This window comes from Solanum dulcamara, chromosome 12 (genome assembly GCF_947179165.1).
Source record: "Solanum dulcamara chromosome 12, daSolDulc1.2, whole genome shotgun sequence".
Classification (NCBI taxonomy): Eukaryota; Viridiplantae; Streptophyta; class Magnoliopsida; order Solanales; family Solanaceae; genus Solanum; species Solanum dulcamara.
This window is the reverse complement of record NC_077248.1, coordinates 49,610,547-49,616,548: the sequence shown is the minus strand read 5'-3', so window position 1 is coordinate 49,616,548 and position 6,002 is coordinate 49,610,547.

Sequence of the window (6,002 nt, the reverse complement as noted above, 5' to 3'; positions counted from 1 at the left end):
ATTATGTTGCATAAGTCAATTTCCTTAAATGTGTAATTCTATTTGAATTGTTGAGCTAAAGCCATAGAGTTGTGATGAGTCTTGAGGAGATGTCATAAATGCTTATCTAAATGAGGCTTAATTGAGTTGATTGGAGGATGGAATTGACGAGTGGACAAGGTCCTAAATGGGACTTGCCATTATGACTTAATTGAGTTGAAATGAGGATAGAGTTGATGAGTTGGCAATGTCCCACATGAAACTAGCCGTGAGGGCTTGTTTGAGATGATTGGAGGGAGTCTTATGATCATAGAGTCATGGGAGGAGTATCGAGCACCGAGTTGGGCGAGAGTTTAGTCCGTACTAAAACCCCAGAAACTACGCCGCCAACGTAGGTAGGGATGGAACCATTAAAGTCGGATGCTTCTCATGGGATCGAACCATTAAAGTCGGATGTTTTCCCTTTATTTGTCCTGAAATGATATGTGACACCCCGGAAATTTTTTCGCAAAGACTCGAGTATTTCTTCACATGAGTGTAGACTCGGACCAGAGGACTTGAAATTTTTCACATGAGTTAGGATGAGTTCCTAAGTAATTGAAGAGCGTTAGAGGTGATGTGGGGTCATGAAGGACCCCTAGGACCAAATCAATCCAAAGGATGCGTCGTGGCTAAGTTTAAGGAGGAGTTCGCATGAGGGGTTGGCTTCTAATGACCTTATCTTTTGAAATATGACGATCTGGGTGGCCCACAACCTACCAAATTAAAGGTCGTCGAGTCTTCTTTCCAACTCCACCAGGAATATAATTTTTGGAGTTCAGAGTCAAAAGATATGACGATCCTTAGATAACTAGTACAATAGAGATTTTCAGGCCTGGGTTGCAATTGCTGGAAAACTGGGCTTGGCGCCACAGTGGCGCGATGCGCCACTATCGCACTAGAAATATGCCTCAGTAGTTTGGGCTTTGGCGCGGTGCGCCACTAAAAGGTGTGCAGGGTTTTTCAAGCCAATTTCTAGAACCCAGAAAATATTGGCCTTGGCGTTGTAAGGGCGCGACGCGCCACTATCGCGCCAAGAATGTGTCTCAGTAGTTTGGTCCTTGGCGCGGAGCTCCACTATGAGGTATGCAGGTTTTAGGCGTAATCAGCCTGGTGCTTCAAGGGCGCGATGCGCCACTATCGTGCCAGGTGTATTTTTAGCCTATTTTCAGAACTTTTGAGGAGGGGTAATTTGGGAACTTACCCAAATTATATATGTATCACCCAAGACTATTTTGAGATCATATTTTCAGCCCCCACTCTCTCTCTAAAATCCCTAGGAGCTTCTCTCTCTCTCTTTTTCTTCTTCTCCATTTCCAACAAGAAGGGTTCAAGAGCTTCAAGAATTCAAGCCTTCCATTGAAGACCTAACATCAAGGTTTATTCAAAGTCTTCAAACAAGGTATGTAAGGCTAACCTAAAATATGGATTGAGTTCTTTCATATTCCCATAGATGTGTTGGTTAGGAGTTGTGAAAGAGTTGCACCTTCTAGAAAGGTTTTCTTAAAAGTTTTCCCTAAACTATGGAATGTTTTTAGATACAAATGGTTGATTGATGATTTTAATGACTTGAGTTACTAAATAGTTATTTTTCATATTATTAACTACAAATGTATGTTTGTATATAGATTTATAGGTATTGACGATATTCTTGAGTTGAGTTTTGTTGAGAGTATGGATTCATGTTTCATTCACATGAACCCAAGATGAGGATTCTTTGGTCATATTTTGTCTTGAGTTGAGGTTGATGGTTTTGTGTATATATGTATTGATTGAATAGTAAAAAATGTCCTTTTTTTCTATAAAATGAACATAGGACTAAAATAAGGATTTCGGAGTGGATGTTTGACGATTGATATGATGATGATATTTGATGATGATGTGATGATAATGTTTGATGATGATGTAAATGATAATATATGAAGAGGTATATTGATGAGGATGTTATGTGATGAAGTGGATTGGAGTCTAATATGATTTTGTGGTATGTGATGTGCATAATTTGAGTTGATTGGAGTCTTAGGAATATTTTGAGTCTAAAAAATTATTAGTTTCATCTTTGATTTAGAAAGGAGTTTAAGTATGAGTTGAGTATGAGGAGCCTTAAAATGAGTTGAGTATTTTTACATTAAAGTATCTATTTTGAGTTTGAGTTGAGGAGTTGAAATTATGTTTTAACGTACATAATATTTTCTGCATTCATCGAGTTGAGATTATACAAGTTTTAAAGAGAAGAGTTTGATGATTTGAGTTGAGTTTTGAAAGGAGTCCAATGAGACTTGTCATTATGACTTATTTGAGTTGAAATAAGAACAGAGTTGATGAGGTGGTAATGTTCCACATGAAACTAGCCGTGAGGGCTTGTTTGAGATGATTGGAGGGAGTCTTATGAGCATGGAGTCATGGGAGGTGTATCGAGCACCGAAGCGGGTGAGAGTATAGTCCATACTAGAACCCCAGAAACTACACCGCCAATGTAGGTAGGGATGGAACCGTTAAAGTCGGATGCTTCCCGTGGGATCAAACCGTTAAAGTCGGATGTTTCCCATTTTTATTGTCCTAAAATGATAGGACTTGACTAATCGATGGTATCCATGATTAGGGAGGCATTCATGCCCTGGTAAGGTATTGACGGACGTGGTAACGACGTCTGATTATTGTACTATCACTGGCTCATAAGGGATGGTTGTCGGATAAGAGAACCTCCCATTTAGGTCTTGATAGTACTCTGAGTCAGTTGAGTTGAGTGAGTTGCTATATGCTCATGAGTTAGTCCTGTCTAAACTATTTCTTGTTAGACTTAGGACACTTGAGTGAGTTGTTACATATTTATTGAGTTGAGTCCTTTGAGTTGAATTGTAAAACGTTGCATAATTTAATTTGCATATTTATTGAGTTGAGGCCTTTGAGCTGATTGTTGAGTTGAATGTTGAGTATATTGTATATGGTCGGATTGGAATAGATGAATTGTGATTGGATTGAATAGAATGGTATGTGACTAGATTGGATTTGATTATTGAGTTTAGTGTATATAAATTGGATTGTACATGATTGAAAGGGATCGAATTGTAAATGATTTGATTGAACTGTATTATACATAATTGGATTGGATTGTATGGTATATGATTGGTCTCTATCTAAACTGTATCCTTACTTTAAATTTACGACGCTTTATTTGAGTCCCTCTTATCTTTCTGATTTGAGATATGTGGACCGATGTTATTCTTCCTCGAGGTATGTTTCATTCTGCCATTTTACATACTCGTACATTCCATGAACAGACATCCATTTGGACCTACATCATTTCATGATACAGAGGCAGGTTTAAGAGATCGTCATTAGGAGAACCATTGAGGATCTATACAAACTCAGTGTATTGGTGAGTCCTTCCCTACATTCGGAGGACACCGCTTATGTATTCTTACGTTGAGTTAGCCCTTTCTATTTTGATTTGAGGTAGCCATGAACATGTCATTGGCACCAATTAGATAGTACTGATAGAGGCTTCATAGACTAAATAGTGATGCGTCGATTGAGTATTTCTTTCCTTAAATTATTCTTGTCAAACTATTTATAATGACAAATATTAGAGTTGATTTGTTGGCCCATGGCCTTTATTCTTTGAGTTAGACTGATGTTTGAGTTTTCCACCGAATATTCTATTTATTCTTTTGTCTTTCGCTGATTGAATGAATGGACGAATGTGTGATCAGTCTATATGGTTCATTTGGGAGCTAGAAATGGTTTCTGAGTGTCGGTTACGTCTAGGATACCCTCCCGGGGCGTGACAAACATGGTATCAGAGCACAGAGTTCAAGTGTCCTAGGGAGTCTATGAAGCCGTGTCTAGTAGAGTCTTGCTTATGGGTGTGTTGTGAACCACAGTTATAATCAGAAGGCTATAGGACATTAAGAATTTATTTCCCTTCTTTCATATTCTGAATTCGTGCGATAGAGTTTAACTCTATGAATGTTCCCTTCTAATTCGTGCGTTGCTCGAATCCATTTGACTACCCCTCATACTCAAGGTAGTTGAAACGGTAGATATGAGATTCTTGTTGATAAGTTAAGATAAAGTCTTGAGGAAGGGAAGAGACGGCACAAGGCTTGAGAAGAGCCGATTACTGTGCTTAACTCTATTGATTTGGAAGGATGTACTCTCATTCGTATGGATCGTACGTTGAGTCAGAGCGAGATGTATCCTAGAATCTTATCCCTACATCTTGATTCGAATGTCACCTTCGAGGGGGAAGTTGTGTATCTAAGTGATAAGTGTCACCATCCGATGGAGTGTAATTCGAGGCATGGAGAGCTATGGTTGATAGGATGATTGTAGAGTTAGAAAGAGGGAGTTAGAGGAGTAGAACTGAAGTAGTAAGAAGGGTGGTTAATTGAGGCCTACAACTAGAGTGGAGTATCTATAGGGTGAGTAATGAGGTGTAATAAATGATTGTGATAATTCTAGTTTTAAGATTTCATTTAGTAGGCTTGACATGACGTATGCGAGAGATTAAGGTATTAACTTGCGAGGAGTGTGTGTTACGAATGGAGGAGTTATGTCACCCTCAGATGTAAATAGTGAATTGAGTCTAAGTCATATGGTAAGAAGAGGCTTAAGAGGTGTATATTGAAACAATATAGAGTTATACGAGGTTCTAAATTGTGAGTTGCTCTAAGTGACTAGTTAGTATTCTTTAGTTGATGCCTTTAAGCTAAGGGGGAGATGATAAAGTAATGAGCCAAAGTAAGTCTTGAGCTTCCGATAGTGATGAGTTGGCCAAGATGATAGTGGACGGAGTTGAGCGAGAGTAGATGGGGGAGAGTGAGTGCTTCCCGATTGTGTTAGTTGTATTGTACTTGTCTAGTCGAGGATAAATGTGTGGAGGAGGAGCGAGATGAGAACTTGTGATGAGCAATAGATAGGTAAGAGTATGTTATTGTGTCTCCGAGAAAGAGCTTATACGATAATGAGGGTATAAGTGTTGAAGTAAGCTTGGGAACTCTCAGATATGAGTGAGGTAGTTAGAGTGATAAGATTGAGTGTATGGTTGTCACTATGAGAGGGATGGTAGTAGGCTAATGATAGCATTTAGGGGAAAGATTGGAGGTACGTGAAGGGTGTTATGAGGTTTGGAAAAGAGAGGAAGTTTGGACACCGATATATTAACCTCATGAAATGGTGAAGAGGATTGGAAATGTCGCTCGTGAATTAGAATTCGACGGTTGAATATGTAGATGTTTGAATGATTCGGTTGATCGAGTTTCGATGTTCTATTCGTGCCAAATGATGAGAATGATGAAGGTGATGTCCCTATTCCTGAGTTGAAATGATTTGTCTATTCTTGATCTTGAATAGCCAATTGTCAAAATTGTTCAATTGGTTGATTCGATTGAGTTTCGATTTCTATTCGTGCCTCGAGTCCACCATTGGTTTACTCATCATTCGAGGATGAATGATCCCAAGGAGGAGATAATGTGACACCCCGGAATGTTTTTTGCAAAGACTCGAGTATTTCTTCACGTGAGTGTAGAATTGGACCGGAGGACTTGAAATTTTTCACATGAGTTAGGATGAGTTCCTAAGTAATTGAAGAGAGTTAGTGGTGATGTGGGGTCATGAAGGAACCCTTGGACCAAATCAAGCCAAAGGATTCGTCGTGGCTAAGTTTGAGGAGGAGTTCGCATGAAGGGTTGGCTTCTAATGACCCTATTTTTTGAAATATAACGATCTGGGTGGCCCACGACCTACCAAATTAAAGGTCGTCGAGTCTTCTTTCCAACGCCACTAAGAATGTAATTTTTGGAGTTCAGAGTCAAAAGATATGACGATCCTAAGATGAACTAGCACAGTAGAGATTTTCAGGCCTGGGTTGCAATTGCTGGAAAACTGGGCTTGGCGCCGCAGTGGCGCGATGCACCACTATCGCACCAGAAACATGCCTCAGTAGTTTGGGCTTTGGCGCGGCGCGCCACTAAAAGGTGTGC